The sequence below is a fragment of the Delphinapterus leucas genome, chromosome 2 (assembly GCF_059928025.1).
Source record: "Delphinapterus leucas isolate spDelLeu-1000000601 "Yukka" chromosome 2, BTC_Dleu_Yukka2, whole genome shotgun sequence".
Taxonomy (NCBI): Eukaryota; Metazoa; Chordata; class Mammalia; order Artiodactyla; family Monodontidae; genus Delphinapterus; species Delphinapterus leucas.
In genome coordinates this window covers 2,243,996-2,261,187 of record NC_143130.1, presented here as the reverse complement: position 1 = coordinate 2,261,187, position 17,192 = coordinate 2,243,996, and the positions used below count along the sequence as shown (strand labels likewise).

The window sequence follows — 17,192 nt, the reverse complement described above, 5'->3', positions numbered from 1 at the left end:
TTCTCCATGGGCTGCACTTCCTTTCTTTGATCACAACTCTCTATCTCGATTAAAGATTTGCTGTTTTCATCCTGCTGCAGAACATGCAAAACTTTGCCTTACCAGCAACTGTCATTGACTTTTCAACATCCATCATGTTTTTAAGAGTCATAACCAATTTTTATTTTCCTGCAGAGCTGTGGGAGCATCTGACTTTCCCACGCCAAGCAGCGGTTCTGAGGGAGTTGACTCCCATAGTGATCTCTGTACACTTCAGGTGGAGGGAGAGTAGGAACTTGATAAACCAGCCTGAGGTCAGAAGAAAAGCAGGAGAGGGGCCCCAGGTAATGTGTGATGTGATCTCACATGCTCTCAGGATCCAGATTCACCGAGCCAGGCAGGGAGCATGGCTTCTTCCTGGCCACCCGTTTTTCCCAATGGTTCAATGTATTACAGCACTGAATGCAAAATCCTTTTGAAATTTTACAATAAAATACAAGAAACCTTACGTGTGTACTATGACTTCTGTATATGCCTCCCCCTTCCCCGAGCATTAGAGATGATAAATTCACTGACTTCCAGGTAGGGGTAGCCTGGGAAGATTACTGAGAAATGTTCCCAGCCTGCTAATTGGTGGGTTAAGGATGCTAGGGCGGGAAAGGCACGGAGGTCAGAGTCTAGCTCAGGACGAGTGCAGTGGAAACCTTAGGATGCTTTTTAAACCATAGGATGGGGGCTTCCCTGGTGGCACAGTGGTTAAGAATCTGCCTGCCAATGCAGGGGACACGGGTCAGAGCCCTGGTCCAGGAAGATCCCACATGTCGTGGAGCAACTAAGCCCGTGCGCCGCAACTACTGAGCCTGTGCTCTAGAGCTCGGAAGCCACAACTACTGAGCCCGTGCTCTGCAACAAGAGAAGCCACCGCAATGAGAAGTCCGCACACCACAATGAAGAGTAGCCCCGACTCGCCGCAACTAGAGAAAAACAGCAACGAAGACCCAACACAGCCAAAAATAAATAGAATTTAAAATAAATAAATAAATAAACTATAGGATGAGACATGATCTGGTGTATGTTTTTAGCTGCTGTGGAGGGAACACTATCGAAGGAAGAGTGGAATCAGAGCAGGTGGGATGCTGTGGTGAGATTCCAGGTGAAAGACGATGGCGACCACAATGGCGAGAGCTGGGAGGTGGTGAGGAGTGCTGGGCCTGGGGTCTGCTTTGGAGGTAGAGCTGTAAAATTTGCTGACGTGGGAGAGTGAAGCATACAGGAATCCAGGATGACTCAGGAGGGAAGCGGGTGTGGGCTCTGAAGGGTGGCGTGCAGCCTCCTGCCTTATTCCAGGTGGCCTCTGGCAGGGGCAGGGGGGGCAGTCCCTGGAAACAGGGGCCGGGGGTGAGGCAGGTGCTGTTGTGATAAGGAGCCCTGGATCCAGGGCCAGGCCTCCTGGTCACCCCCTGGTCCTGCTGGGCACTAGCTGTGAGGCCTTGGAAACGTACTTAACTGATCTGTGCCTCAATCTCCCCATCTGGGAAGGAAGGAGGGTTCCTGTCAGGATCAACACACGTGAATCACTTAGAAAAGTACCAAACACACAGTACGCTCAGGAGACGTAGCCCCAAGAAGATGGAAAGCAGGAGGGACCTTGCGGGTTTGGGGGTCAAGCCGAGGCCAGTTTCTCCCACGTGGAGCGGTCTTCGCTGGGGTAGAGCTGCCCACGGAACCAGCCTCTAACAGAAACTTCTGGGAAACTTTCAGAGGCTTCAACGTGACTGTTTATCCAGCCAGAAGTGATCTGTGAGGCAAGTTGTTCTCCAATAAACACAGCAATTTGTGAAGTTTTTGGTTTTTGTTCTTGGAAAAGAGTATTGTTGTTATATAGGCTACAGTGAAGAGAACAATTTGTAAGCCTCAAAGCCTTGGCCTCAAAGTTATTGTTTTATTGAACTGCTCTCTGAAATAGTTCTGTTTCGTCTTTTTTTTTTAAAACAGTATTTAATAAACCAATTTGAACAGGAACAGAACCCCTGCAGACGTAAGAGATGGGACCCTCATACAGTAAAAAGATAGTGTTATAGTTAAGAGCTGTTCTCTAGCATTGGGCTGCCTGGGTTTGGTCCTGGCTCTGCCTTAGACCCACTGTGTGACCTTGAGCGAGCTACCTAACCTCTCTGAGCTTCTGCTTGTCTCAGATACGAAATGGAGACGATAACGAAAGCTTACACATAGCTTGTGGTGAGACTGGAATAGGGTAATGTGTACAAAGTAAAGCTCACCATAGTAAACCTGCAGTAATTAGGAATATTATAGTAGTAACACATGATATACAAAGTAAACAAACGTAAGATGTTTAAAACCCCCCACAATGCCCACCCCATTTTCTCACTCCCTATTAGAAAGTATCAGACAGTTTACGCTGCGGTAAGGAAACACTCCGAACCTCAGTGGCTTGGGAGAGGGACAGAGATGGGGGTGGGGCAGGGTTTCTCCCTGGTCTGTGATGTCACTGGGTGGGTGGTGTCACCTCTGGTGGCTGCGTCTGCACCAGAGGGAAGGGGAGCTGGAGAGCCAGGCACCGCCTCTTAAATGTTTCCTCCTGGAAGTAACACGCGTCATCTCTGCTTGCATTCACCAGGCAGAACAAGTCCTGGCCTCGGGGAGCTCCAGCGAAGTAGGGAAGTGAAGTCCCCCCATGGCCGGAAGTAGAGGCTGGACAGTAAGTAGGTCTCACCCACCCCCCAGGGGCCCCGCCAGGCAATATCCCAGCTCAGCAGGAGAATGAGGCTGCATGTCCCCCTGACACAGGGGACTCCATCCCTACAAGGCATCCTCTCAGACCCCCCCAGTTTCCTGCCCTCCCAGCATCAGTGTGGCCCCCTAAGAATATTTTTTAAAGTACTGAGTCCTGCAAACTCATAAAAATGGCTCTAGAAGCCTGTCCAATAAGCACCATGGGACCTGATATTCTAGAATTCCGGGTTTTCACTGTAATTTTGATGACTAGGTGGTCGTCACCATTAGAATTCATAGAAGAAAGGCTGAGAACTAGACACCAGCCACCTCTCATTTAATATTGAAAGCAGAATGTAAAGCGAGATGCCCTAATCATTCACTCTCACGATAAGGTTTAGATTCACCTGAAATCCTCTCAACGTTTAAAGTTTTTACATTATGAAAATGTCAAACATACTGAAAAGCAGAGATGATAGTGGAATGAAATCCTTATACGAAGACTTGGTATCATTTCCCCACTGCTGCTTCTGGGTGTATCTCTAAAAAATACAGACTTTTATTTTTACATGACCACAGCCCATTATGACACCGAGTAGGTCCTGGGGTCCTCTTACTCCCAGCCTGTGATTAAACTCACTCAACGGTCTAAAATTTTTATTTGAAGTTGATTTGTTCTAAATGGGATCCAAATTAGGTCTACAAATAGCTGTTGGGTGGTATGTGTCTCTTTCTTTTTTTAAAAAAAAAAGGCTTTTGTTGATTTATTTGTATTTCTTGGATTACTGACGATGCCGTAACACACTGTCTACCACCTGAAGTTGCTTCTCTGTAAATTGCCTGGTCGGCTGCAATTCTGTTATTTGTGGGTTATTTTCATTTTGCTTGTGGAACGATATTATATGTTCTTTTAATTGAAGTATGGTTGATTTACAATGTTATATGAGCTTCAGACGTACAGCATGGGGATTCCATGTTTGTACAGGCTGTATGTACTCCATTAAAAGTTATTACAAAATAGGTTGTTGTGTCTCCTAAACTAGAGAAGTGCCTATTTCTGTTCCCGCGCCCCTGCGTGCCATGGGCTGACGGCAGACACAGGGTCACTGTCCCGTGGATGCCCCGCTTTCTGGGTTTGTCTGCTCCCTTCCTTGAGGTTCACTTTCTTCTTTTGGGTCCTGTCTCCAGAAGTTAGCTCTGGAGGCATGATTTGGTTTCGACTCAACCGTTCTGGTAAGGAGCTTTCACAGGAGGCGCCGGGCGGCCCAGAGCGCATCCCATCCGCAGGTGCGCAGGGTCCCGTTGCCCACCTAGCGGGATGCTCAGCGAGTCGCCCGTTGTCACACGGACGTGCAGTCGCCCCTTCACGTGCAGATCATTCACTGGCGAGGGCGGCTTGATCAATCATTTCATTAGAGGTTGCAAAAGGCTGTTTTTACAGATTCATTACCTTTTCCCATTCCTTAGTGAGATTCCTTCAATAAAGTGGTTTTCCCTCATCCACTTAGAAACGGGGTCTGTTTCATTACCCTCGAATACAGTTCATAAGGAAGGGCTGGAGGGGAGCCTGATTCTTTCCTTTTAAGGCTCACTTTCAGAGGAAGGATCTTGTGCCCTAGTTACTTCCCGTGGTGTCCAAAGGTTGCGTTTCTTGGTTGGTTGGTTTGGCTGGCTCGCTTGTTTTTTCTTTTTCCCGGTGGGGGATGAGAGCCTCTCTCTCAAAGGATGAGGACGATTATGGTGGTGGACTCATGGGTTTTTACCTATTTAGTGTATTTCAATCAATTGCACTTACCAATCCCTTTTGTTCTTCTATTTCACCCTCTTCAGCCACTGGGAGGCCTTCCACTTTGGCTCCTGCGTCCTTTTCACGTGACCCATCAGTCTCCGCTTTCTTTCATCACAACGTGTCTCAGCTCCTCTCGCCTGTTTCCTGCCTAGACTTGGCAGTAGCTGTACCTCCAAGGAGCCCTGCTTCCTCCTGGTGGGCCTACTGATTGCATCCCAGAACACAAAATACACGTCTCTCTACGCTCATCAGCCTGGGCATGAGAGCTAATAACTGTTCCTCCGCCACCTCCCCCAGAGCCGCCCACTCAGCAGGTCGGCTTTCTCCCAAAGGTCTGGAATAGATGACATTCTGTGGTCCCCTCATAAAGCTTCACTGCATTCCAAATGGGTAAATAATTGCATTCTTAGTATTTTCCCGATGCAGCTGTGAGTCTGAGAAGTGACAGACGCAGTGAGATGTAAACCAAGGCGCAAGCTGGTCAGAGAGCAATGTGGAGTTACACGCAAAGGGGACCCTGAGGTCCAGGGGGCAGTGAGGTGAGGGGGGAGGGGACCAAGACATGAGGTGGCACCGGGTCTTGCCCTGAACATATGTGCCAGCCCTGAGGGACTGGCCTCCTTTCCCTGGGAACATCACCATCTTGAAAAGAGGGAACACAGCTTCCAGAAGGATTCCCTGGGAGCAGAGGAAGAGGAAGGGGACCTCTGACTGAGATCAGTTGGATACACCAAACCATCAATGGTGGGTAGGGGGAACAGGCACCAGAGACAGATCCTGTCACGTCCACACCCACCAGGAACCAGTGACACAGGAGGGGGAGGACGCTGCCCTTTGCAAAGACAAATGAGCAGATCGGATGAATGAACAAGGGAACGTCCATGCCAAGTTCCCTTGAACTTGAGCAAGGAAACTTTGTACAAATTATAACCATCAGTAAACGAACTGCCAATTGAGTTCTTGAATCACTGGCAACTTGGAATCCAGAGGAGAGCCCTTCAGAGACGTGACATGGATTCTCTAGGTACGAGCTGAGACAAAGATCTGATTTAACCACCGGGCCCCCCTTGGAATAGCGTGTTATCTTTCAGAGAAATGCAATGTTGATCTCTTCTCCTCGAGTTTGGCTCGGGACAGAAAGAATCTTCCACTGTGTGTCTGGAACTCGTGGAGACCAGGCATGGAGAATCTAGCTAAATTTACGCTCTGGGCCGCACGCCATCTGCTGAGCCCTGTTGTGCAATTAGCAGACCTCTCCTTTGTAAACCGTGTGGCCTCCTGCACAGCTTGCTTGAGTCCCTGCCATCAAAATAAGTTTTATATGGGCCGTCACTGCTCAGTGTTCTGCAAGTCATTTCCCTCGCTTGAGACCATACAAGGTTAGGGTTTCTGTCCACTTTGTTTCAAGGGTCACCTAACCAGGTCCTGCAGGATTTCACATCTGATTCAAAGGCACCCGGCGTCCTGGTGTTCCCAGGAGAAATGTGGGGAAATAAAACCCATGGCTGACACATGGAAGAGGCTGCTGGGGGTGCTCCGAGAGTTTGTCCAGGTGGGCTTTGCAAAATCCCGTGTTCAGGCAAAGCCCCGGTATTTTAAACAGACAGGAAGCTGGCAGAGAGAGCCTCCCCGAGTGACCAGCCTGTCGATATCATTTTCTGCCTGTCGTGCCAGTCTGTCTCCTGAGGGCACAGAAATAAGTCTGAGGTGGCTTTGAGACAAGCACATTCGGGGTGTGCTGACTCGTGATCTCAGTGCTGCTGGGGACCCCAAATCCAAGGAGAAGCCGCACCCAGAAAGCTCTTGGTGGGCGCGGGGGTGGCTTTGGAGCACTGGGTCCAGCATCTGTTCCTGCTACTTGTACTGTCACCCTCTGCATCCATCACCCTCTTTTTCCGTCCCCCCTCCCCACCCAAACGACCCCCGCCTTGCCAGTGGCCACGCTGAGTAGGTTAATACTGAATTACGAATGCCAACAAATACTGATACTGATATTACCGAATGGAATACTGAGCGTTGGAGCTGAAGCGAGACAGCAGGGGTGGCGAGATCTCACCTGGGGTCTCTCTGGGGAGGGGGTCCCATCCCCGGCTTTGTCCTTTCAGGGATATAATACTTTCGAAGACTACCGGGAAAAGGTTTCAATTTGAAAAGCGTTAAGATGCACGTTCAGCTGGTAGAAGCCGCCACTCTTCAACTGATGAGAAGACACTGAAGAAGTTGGGAAGGGACTTCCCAGGTGGTCCAGTATCCACCTTGCAATGCAGGGGACGCTAGTTCGATTCCAGGCGGGGGAATGAAGATCCCACATGCTGCGGGGCACCGAAACCCGCGACGCAACTGCTGAGCCCGCGTGCTCTGGAGCCCGCGAGCTGCAGCTAAGACCCGATGCAGCCACGTAAATCAATCAGTAAATATCTTTTTCTTAACGTTGAGAAAACTACTGGGAAGCTGATTTCAGGGCTGGGCTTCTGGATCCTTCTCTGTCTTCAAGCAGGCCTGCCAGGGCACTCAGTTCTCAGAGCTTCTATGCAATTCGGGGTGGAGGGCCGCAAGGGAACGTGGGAGGAAGCGGAGACAGGCTTGCTTCAGACTCCCACGGACTGTCAGCGGGGTAAGCATGTGAGGCTCAACGTCAAGTCAGCCCTTAGCGGCCTTGCTCTTCGATCCCCCCACTGAGTTCACCTGGGGGCCTCCCCTGGCCTGGGGGCAGATCTAAGGGCCCGGGGCCCCAGATCCGTGCAAACCGCCGGCTTCCCGGGTGTAGTGTGGGACCGCCTCCTGCAGGGGGCGGTCAGGAGCCCCTCGCCCTGTACACTGGGGTGGCGTGGCCGCGCAGAGGGGGCGGCGCCAGCTCTGCGGGATTTCACTCTGGTGCCAGAGAACAACCCTGTTTTCTCTGCCCATCTTTTCTCTCTCCTGGTCCTGCTACGTAGGGGTGGTTCCTCCTCCCAGTCTGCATCCCATCTTCCATTTTCCTGCCCCCTTCTCCCCCTCTCTTGGTTCTCCTCTTTTCTCCTTTCCTCTACTTGTGGTCTTTTCGGCCTGCATCATCGCCCCCGCCCCTCACCAGTCCATCTAATCAGTCAACTCACCAAGAGCCTGCTGCGTGCCAGGCGGTTCTCCGCACCGGAGATGGGGCAGGTACAAGGCAGAGAGATCCTGGACCTCTAAAATGGACCTGGTGGGCGATGGTGGGACAGACTGATGACAAGGAAGCCGAGGGGTGGATATGGTAATCTCCAGAGGTGAGAGATGCAGTAAAGAAGATATGTTAGAGAAATGAGACAGAAAGTGACGGTGGGAAAGGGAGAACTCTTTTAGCCAATTTGGTCAAAAGGAAGGATTTTTTTGAGAAGGTAACATATACTTCCGACTTGAATACTGAAAAGGAGGTGGCTGTGTGAAGAGTTGAGAGAAGGTTTGGTAAGTGCAAAGGTCCTGAGGCAGCTGGGAGCTGGTGTATCTGAGCCGGGAAGGAGGCCAGTGTGGCCGCAGCTTAGCGAGCCCCAGGAACCGAGGTGGATGAGTAAGTGGGAAAGTTGTAATCTGCAGGAAAGGGTTTGGGTTTGACTCTGGTTTGAGTCAGGAAGACGCTGGCAGTATTTAAGCAGGTGAGTGGTAAGAGAATATTTCTGTCTTAGGAAGCTTCTGTCTGTGCAGAGGGGCAGGGGTGGTGGCCAGGAGGCCAGCTGGGAGGCTTTGCAGTAGCCCAGAGATAATAAGGGCTTAGACCCTCAGTGGAGCAGAAGAGGGGGGACGAGAGGTCAGATTCAGGGTACCTTTGGGAATCCGACTGGCTAAGGCAAAGAGATAAAGAGGCTAAATTTCCTTTCCTCCCCTTTTCTCCCCTTTCCTCTTCAGCTTCCTTCTTCTCCTCCTTTTTCTCAATTGAATGGTGCCGTATATTGAGAGTAGCAGGTTAGAGGTGGGGAGAAATCAAAAGATATACTTTGGCCATGGCCTCAGCTAACCTATAAGGCAACTTGGAGAGAATTAGAAAGGCACCCCCATGGAAGGTACCTCCTCTGCTCTGCGGTTGGAGCCCACACCTGAGCTCAGGGCTTAGGAAGCTGGACATGGGCTGCACGCCCATCGGGCTCCCTTGGCTGGCTGCCCTAGGCAGTACACAAGCTGGACAACGGTCCATGGCGACCCTGGTCTGGCCCGTATCACATCTGAGATACCTGTTAGGCATCCAAATAGAGATGATAGGTAGACAGCTGAATAAGCAGGTCTGAATTTCAGGGAGAAATCGGGGCTAGAGATGTGAATTTAGGAGGCATAAGAAAAGACGGAATTTAAATTCAGGGGGCTGTTTGAGATGCCCTAGGCTGTGAGGGTGAAGGAGGAAGAGAAGCAGGCTAGGAAGTAAGCCTGGGACACTCCATGATGCAGCAGTCAGGAAAGAGGAGGGGAACGCAGCAGAATGACCCAGAAAGAGCTGCTGGTGACACGGGGACAACCTGGGAAGCAATGACCCAGACAGCAAATGAAGAGAGGATTTGAAGAGGCAGAGATGGACTCTGTCAGGTGACGCTGAGGCTTAAGTAAGATGAGTGGTGAGCGGAGCATCTGGTCAGATGGAGACTCGGGTGCAGAGTGCGGGAAACAGGGCAAAGCTTGATTGGAATGGGCTGGGCACAGAGAAGGAGACAGAGGCGACCCTTTGGAGGCGTTCTGATAAAAGGGGGAGAGAGAAAAGCAGGGTGAGTGCGAGCACAGGGCAGGCAGCGAGGTTCAACCAGAGCAGACCAGGAGGGCAAAGAAAGAGTAAGGGAAGCAAGGGACCAGAGGGTGTCTGCAGAGTGATCATTAGAGCATAGGACACAGACTCTTATTAAGAAAAAGAAAACAAAAAAAAGGCCTGAAATACACATAAGGGAATATATATAGTCAAGACCTTTCCTAGCTCAATCGCAAGGGCAGAAAGTATTAATAAGAGGACTAGGTGATGAAATGATACATGTATCAAAGTTACTGTAAAGGAATCTGCAAGCAACGCTTATAAACTGACTTTGAAGCACTTGCTAAGTCCAAGCTCTGTAGTGAGAATTTTATACGCATTATTATTTAATTAATTTACTTATTTATTTTTGGCTGCGTTGGGTCCTCATCGCTGTGCGCGGGCTTTCTCTAGTTGCGGTGAGCAGGGGCTACTCTTCGTTGCGGTGCACGGGCTTCTCATTGCGGTGGCTTCTCTTGTTGCGGAGCATGGGCTCTAGGCACGCGGGCTTCAGTAGTTGCGGCACGTGGGCTCAGTAGTTGTGGTTCACAGGCTCTAGAGCGCAGGCTCAGTAGTTGTGGCACACGGGCTTAGTTGCTCTGCGGCATGTGGGATCTTCCCGGACCAGGGCTTGAACCCGTGTCCCCTGCACTGGCAGGCGGATTCTTAACCACTGTGCCACCAGGGAAGTCCCTATATGCATTATTTTTATTTAATCTCGGTACAATACTTTTTTGTAGGCACAGAATCTGAACTTTCAAGGCTGTGCAGTTAACTAAGTTATAATGCTTCTTCAAACTTGGAAAGGATATTTACAACATATATGACAATTTTAAAAGATTGAATATTCATTAAATATTAAAAGCTCTTATACATCAATAAGAAAAAGAACCACTTAATAGAAAGATGAAGCAAGGAGCCACAAACAGGCAATTCAACAAAAGAAAGAAATACAAGAGGCTAATAATATTCTCCTCGGCATCCCTAAGATATAGGAAATTCAACAATGATAAAAGCCTATTAGTTTAGCAGAGATTAAAAACATACCGAAAGCTGGTACTGTCATACATTTTGCCGGAGCTTATATTGGTACAACCTTTGTAATGGCTAATTTGGCAATATTTGAGGTCCTCTCCTTTTACCCAGTGATTCCTCTTTAGAATTTATTGTATAGAAATCAAGCATGTGTAGATATATGTTCAAATATTTGGTTTACATTATTTATTATAGAAAAAAATCCAAATGGTCACAAATCAGGAACTGGTGACATAAATTATGGTAAACCATGGAATGAAATATAATGAAAAACTTTCAAATATTGAGGTAGAAGCCAAAGAACTGACCTGTGAAAAGTCTACGGCATATTGTTTAGTGAATAAAAGAGATGTATTCAGTGTGTGAACGGTGATTCTATTTAGCCTCATGTCTCCTTGTTTGTGCAGAGCCAAGGTATAGAATAGCATACACGCCATTGTAAAGCAATTATACCCCAATAAAGATGTTAAAAAAAAGAATAGCATACACGGAACTATTCTTCTTTGGGGGGTGCTTTTGGGGAGGCTTTCACTCTTATTTTCTATGTTTCATTGTTTGAGTTATCTTTCACTGAATATATATTATTTTTATAGTCATAAAAAAGGAAATAAAATGTCATATAATTAAGACAACTCATCAGGATGGGAGTTCCGTTTTTTTTTGCCTCTGTCAATCGTTACCATTTTCCCTCTCCCCCTCCCCCTGCCCCCCTCCTCCCTCCTCTTTCCTCTTTCTCTTTCTACTGATTCCAGTTGAGTAGCTGTGTGCCACCCTGCCCAGATTACAGCTGTATCACCTGTGGAGGGCGGGACCCTATCCATCAGGTATTCTGTGCCCGGCACAGTGACCAGCACCCCTCCAAGTGCAGGCAGCTTCAGTTAGCACTTACTGTTGAGCAGTGGGTTCAATGATGGTAACACATCTGCTTTCCACTGTTCCAGTGGAGCAGTGAGGCTGTTACACCTGCTGGACCCGCTGTGAGCAGAGTGCTTATACACCGAACGCTCCAGGTCAGTTTGCTGAAGGGCTCACCGAGAACTCGGGCTGGCTTGAGGTCTACGTTCAGCTCAGCTATTTGCCCTGTGCTTAGCACAGAAGCCACACTGCACGTACTCCATAAATGCTGGATGCGGTGATTATTATAGTTAACACTGCCGTACGGTTACTCGCAAGTTATTCAGAGGGTAGATCCCAAGAGTTCTCATTACAGGGAAAAAAAACATTTTTTTCTTTTTTTTTGTATCTATATGAGATGATGGATGTTCGCTAAACTTGTGATAATCGTTTCCTAATATATGGAAGTCAAATCATCATGCAGCCCACCTGAAACATACAGTGCTGTACATCAATTATATCTCAGTAAAACGCGAAAACATGACTAAGATAAAAAGTAAACATTGAATGAATAAATGTGTGGACAAAAGAATAAATACCGATGTATCTTACCATTTGTGGTTCCTGAAATATTCTGTGTTCAAAACCGTCATACATGAGACTGCTCCTCGAGATGTGGCCTGAGGGCAGCAGCATCGTTTCACCTGGGGCTCATTAGAAATGCAGCATCGTGGGCACCCGCAGACCTGCTGAAACAGATGTGCATTTGGACACGATCCCCGGCAATTCACAGGCGTGTGTGGGGCCTGCTTTAGAGGGGAAGTAGGTGGCTGCTGTTGTTTTAATTTCTGGGTTTAATGTTCTCTAGCTCTTCGGTACTTAATTATGAGACTTTAGAGGTTTCACTGGAGGATAGGCTAAGAGGAGGTGGCCCTGCATAACTGCAGGCTGCGGCCGGCTAGGAGAGAGTTTACGGAGCAACTTTTAAATCAAGGATGAAATGTCTGTGTTCCCACGATGTGGCTAGTCCTCTATTTCCGCTTTAGCCGTGCCTGGTCCCAGCCTCCCCTGGGATGGGCAGGATTAAGGCAAGAAGGCCTCCTCTCTGGGTGAGTGAAGCAAGCTGGCTGTTTGCCCTCCACAGCCTGCGCCTGAAGCCAGGTCAGTGGTCCTATGAAGCCACCCGGCGGTTGAGTGTTTTCCATCTGGGAAGTAGCTCAGAGCCCGGCTCAGCTGCCAGGGACAAAGAAGGCCGTGGCTCCCGCCCTGCTTTCTGCCCACGCTCTCAGAGCCCCATGAAATCAGCCCCCTCCATCCAGCTCTTTACAGACAGGCGGGGTGTCCAGCATTATGATGGAGGGGCCCTGGCAGGCAGGAGTGGAAAACAAGTCCTGATTCCAAGCCCAGGTCCTGGTTATGAGCCCCTCGCTGCTTTCCAGAAGACTGCTGATGCAGGCTGCCCTCGGCCAGGGCTGGTCCAGCCTCCAGAGCAAGGCCCAGGCTGATGTCCACTGTGGGGGGGGGGGCACACCCACTCCCCATGGGGAGGAAGGCGGCTTCACCTGATCCATCAGCTGAAGAGCTAGGAAGTAGCTGGGCTCTCCCTCCTTTCCCTCCCCCCTCCTTCCCTCCCCCCTCCTTCCCCCTCCCCTCTCCCCCTCCTCCCCTCCCCTCCCATATCCCCCTCCCCCTCCTTCCTCCTCCCCCCCTCCTCCATCGCCACCCCAGCCCCACCTCCTGTCCTTCTCTCTCCCTTTATCTGGGGGCAGGCAGGAGCGAGCTGAGCTGGCCTCTGATGATTCTGTCTTTGGCTGCAGAAACTTGACTTTGGGTCAGGATCAAGATTCCAAAAAGACGGCCTCTCTGCCGTCCTGATTTTATCGAAGGCTCCTGCCAGTCTGTCTGAAACAGCAGAGATAAGTATAATCCACTTTCATCGCAGCCAAGGTCGCTGGATAAAGCTGGAATTTGATAAAGAGCTAAACTGCTGTGGAAACACGGGAAAGCGAGCTCTCCTAGCTGCTTCCTCACGCAGAGTGAGCGCGGGGCTCCAGGTCCAGCCAAGACAGGCTCCTGGGCCCCGCAGCTGCTGATTTCGGCTGCTAAAACTTTAGCTTGCTGCTTGGAACTCCCTCACTCACCTGCCGGGAGAATCCCGAGAACTGGCGAAAGCTGAGTCCAAACAGCTCTCGGGGAGCAAAGCGTAGATGGCGGGCCCCCGCCCCCCGCAATGCCTCAGGGGCTGAGAAGGCAGTTCCCATCAGGAGCAAGAAGCATCCTCTCCGTTAGCATTTGCAAGGTGTGTTCCACGTGGCCTCTGCGGCGTGGCAAGCGTGACCGCAGGTGTGCTGGAGGATGGGCAGGTACCGCCCAGGGAGCATTTAACCCCGCCCCTCGCCGGCAACTAAGTTATCCCTTTTGAGTCCCAGCTCCTTTGGTTGTAAAATGGGAACAGCAACGCCCACTACAAAAGTTTGTTGGTTAAATGAGGAAAGATCCGCCTTGCTCCACCGTGGGTGCCAGTAAATATTAGTTCTCTTTATTGGCACCAAAATTCTTGGCGGAGATGTGGGAGAGAGGATTGGGGGTATCACGGTGACTGTTTTTCAACCTACGTACCTCTGTCCCCCCAGCTCCCAGCTGCCTGAGCCGGGTATTCAGATGTCCTCCTCTCCTGCCTTCGCCTCCAGGTCCTTGCAAATCACGGCCACACGCACAAACAACCCCAGCGGGAGTAGGCCTTTGTCAAAGTGCAAATTCTCCTTGGAGGAGAAGCAGGCTGAGTCCCCACCCCCCACCCCGCCCAAGGCCTGAGTGCACGTCTTGGGTGTGCTCTCCTAATCCCCAGAAGTGCTTCAGCTTCAGAAGCAGACCAAGCCGGGGAGGAGAGGGAATGGTGATGGGGGAGAGGTGAGGAGAAGAGGAAAAGACCGGAAATGGGAGGCATAGGCAGCACAACGATGATGCGGGTTCTCGCCCTCTGATGGTAAGTCATTTATTTTGTGGAGGACAAACCTGCTGCTTTTATAGGGGACTCTTCCTACACTGGCCATTAGAGGCAATAAAGATTTTCTACAAGATCGCAGTAGGAATCTGATTTTACAGTGAGCCAGATTTGCACCACGTGACGCCATCTTGAAACGAAATCTGTCCCCAGATATCAGCTTTCAAAGCCAACATTTCTCTTTCATAGACGCAGGTAGAAAATTTTTAAAAATGATTTTTAAAAAAAATCTGCAAATCTTTGTTTTCCATCAAGATGTATTAAATATTGAAGACATTCAAAAAGGAATAAAGAATACTATAATGAAGGTTGTCATATCTCTCAACCAGTTTAATTGTATAGAGTTAAAGACAAAAACACAAAATATTTTCCTAGAATATGTATCAACGAGATAACAATGTGTAAAAAGGGTAGCAAGGGCCTAGTGAACAGACTTGGGGATGGCGGTTACCTTGCATGGGGACATCGAGGGAACAGGGTAGGGGGGACCCACGGCTCGGGGTGCTGTTCAGGTCTTAGCCTTCTTAGACAATGGTGTGAACCAAAGTCTGTTAAATTCCGCCTTCAAAATTCAAAAAACAAAAAGCCCAAGATGCTCAGTGAGAGAAAATTCTAGCTCTTTTCAAAATCACAGGTCTAAGAAAGGACACTGGACTTACTGAAGTGACATATTTCATTCAGCGACCAGGCAATTTGGATTCAGTTCAGATTTGAGCATCGAGCCCACGTTTTTGCTAACGCAGTTTACGCACACAAAACGGGGTGGTGCCTAGCGAGGCCTGTTCTATTTAGGTGACTAAAGAAGCGTTAAACAAATCACACAGAAAGCACAAAATAAAGCCTGTGTGAGCAGCACATATGGAGCTTTATATTATAGACCATTCTCCCTTCTTTTCAAAGGAAAGGCATTTCCATAAAGTGAGCGAATTTACCGTACATCTGGTATCAGACCTATTCAAGATCGCCGTGAAGAGATTTATGACTCAACAGCTACTCTTGTTTACTACATAGATGACATCATCATCCCAATATTGTTACATTACATCAGCCTTTGCCCCACTTTTATTGCCTTTGCTATCAAGCCTGTGGCTCAGGCAAAAATGCCTTACAGAGACGAGCCCAGAGTTTAATAAAAACATGCAATTCCAGCCTTCTCTGAGCCTGAAGGTTTATTCCAGCTGGACCACCCTTGGCCCAAAGAGAAGCCCCCTCTCTATCTGTTGTCTTGAGCATTCGTCCCCCTTAGTGGGAGCATTTCTCAAGGAGGGGCAGAGTAACATCTTCCAGGGGTGCAGAGCCTAACAGGAATATGAGAGCCAGCATCCATTCATCTTCCTCAATAACACCACCCCAATTTCGTGGAGGGAGGATGGAATTACTCCTGTCCTGCGAGATGGATCTGGGAGAAATTGTTATTCATGGCACTATGCCCTCCTGCGGTTAAGAGACCGTCATTTGACACAAGCTGGACCAAATAAGCTCTTCACAACCCAGGACCACCTCTGGATTTTGAATCGTAATCTCCCCTTGCGCACAGGAGGGAAAAACAAGGGGCAGAGGTGAAAAGACAGAAGCCATTGGAGCTCATTTATGTGAGTGGCAGTGCAGTCAGCCCTCGGCATCCACCAGGGATTGGCTCCAGGAGCCCCCTGGATACCAAACTCCAAGGATGCTCAACTCCCTCGTATAAAACGGCGTACTATTTGCATATACCAATGCACATCCTCCCGTAATACTTTAAATCTTCTCTAGATGACTTATAATACCTAATACAATGTAAATGCTATATAAATAGTTGTCTGCGAGTGGCAAATACAAGTTTTGTGTCCTGGAAATTTCCCCCCAAATATTTTCAATCCAAAGCTGGTTGAATTTGCAGACGCAGAACTGGCAGATACTGAGAGCCGACTGTAGTTGGGTTTATTGAAGTAAATTTCTAGTCCCTAGATGGAGACACTCCTGCCCTGGGTGCCCTGACAGCCAATGGAAACTACGCCCTATCTTATAAAAAGGTCCAGGCTTCTGCCCCATTTTGCAGGTCCCTGGATTCTTCCTTGAGAACGGGGACCACCCATATCATGAGGTGTTGAGTAAAGTTTGTTTGTATCACTTACGTTGCTGTCTTTAATCATCTTTAACAGGCTACACAGACGCCAAGTTCTAGGTCCCGTTCCTTCCAATGATTTCCCTTTATCGTTAACTAAGCTGGCGTCTCCGTCTATGGCTTGCAGTCAAAGACTTGAAGCCCAGCCCCTGGACTGCTCCGTAGCTGTGTGGACACCCCAACTCTAGGGACGAACATGCTACAGCCTGTCCTGAGGAGTCAATCACGCAGCCAGCAAATGTGGCAGCCCCAACAGGGACAGCCCTGTGGATGGCGCTCAGGCTCCGTCACACCCACCCTGAGCGCCTCGAGGCTGTGTGCTGTACAGAGAATCAACTCATCCTGCAAACCGAACGCTTACAGGTACCATCAGCTCCTGACGTTGGGTATATCCTCCCCCCACTGGAGAAACAATCGGCAGTAGCATTGCTCCCTCGGGCCCATAAAGGACTTGAATTCTGAGGTGAATCCAGGGGCCGTCCTGTAACTGTCCCCAGGGTTGTTGTTTTCCTTCCCCCCTCTGCCCTCACCAGGCAGCCATTCATCTCCCGGTAGCAGGAAGCTCTGCCTGTCCCCTCATCTCCTGGCAGCTCTAGGAAGCAACAGTGGCAAAGGGTACACGGTCACCAGCACCCCCTTCCAACCCCACTGGGGAGATGTGCCAGGGCCAGTCGCCTTCATGGAAGCCGGGAAGGACCCGAGAAACGAATGCTCTCGTGAAAGGAAACCTGGAACAAACAAGAGAAGCTGGCTGGGAACTGGGCTTGTCCCACCTGGAGTCGTGTCCTGCTGAGGGCCGTCCAGGACACTCGTACCTGGCTAGTCACTAAGCAGTTCAGTCCTTGTCGCTGAACGCTCACTCCATCAGCAGAGCTCTCTGGGTTAATCCGCTTGAAGCACAGGCCCCGAGACAAGCGTTTTGGTTACTGGCGCTGGGAGACACAGCCACTTTATGGCGCTTGCAGATCGGGATGGCGACCCAGACAGG

At 49.6% G+C, this 17,192-nt stretch overlaps 1 protein-coding gene across 1 annotated transcript in view; it reads right to left on the bottom strand.

The window, feature by feature from the left end:
• The window catches only part of SVIL (supervillin), a 305,706-nt gene extending 292,278 nt beyond the window's left edge, over positions 1–13,428 (bottom strand). Inside the window, exons 1-2 of the mRNA XM_089906335.1 lie at positions 13,238–13,428; positions 11,709–11,842 (exon numbers count right to left, since the gene is read on the bottom strand). The gene's annotated coding sequence lies outside the window, so the exon portion shown is untranslated. The remainder of the gene's footprint in view (positions 1–11,708; positions 11,843–13,237) is intronic.
• Between the last annotated feature and the right edge of the window lie 3,764 nt (positions 13,429–17,192).